The following is a 314-nucleotide window of genomic DNA, read 5'->3' as shown; positions in this document are numbered from 1 at the left end:
ATCTGTTACTCTCTTCCTAATTTATTCAAATTATATATAATTTTGTAAGTTTTTACTTTTCTTTTTTGTCAGTGATTTCATTTTCAGCAGTATCTATTCTCTTACTTGCCGTGTCTAATCATTTATTAGTTTTATGAGAGAATTGCTTTATTCTCTATGGGCTTCCTTTTCAATTTTGAGTCCCTGTATTTTGGATTTATTTTATCATTAAGTCTCTAGGGGATATTTCTTCTGTTTCTTGAATTAGGTTTCCTCTAACATGTGGTTCGTTTCTGCCTTTTTCATGATAGTTTTTCTTAAAAAAAAAAAAAAGG

Source organism: Bison bison, unplaced genomic scaffold (genome assembly GCF_000754665.1).
Source record: "Bison bison bison isolate TAMUID 2011002044 unplaced genomic scaffold, Bison_UMD1.0 scf7180017864339, whole genome shotgun sequence".
NCBI lineage: Eukaryota > Metazoa > Chordata > Mammalia > Artiodactyla > Bovidae > Bison > Bison bison.
The sequence above is the reverse complement of the archived record's forward strand: the minus strand, read 5'-3'. Positions refer to the sequence as shown.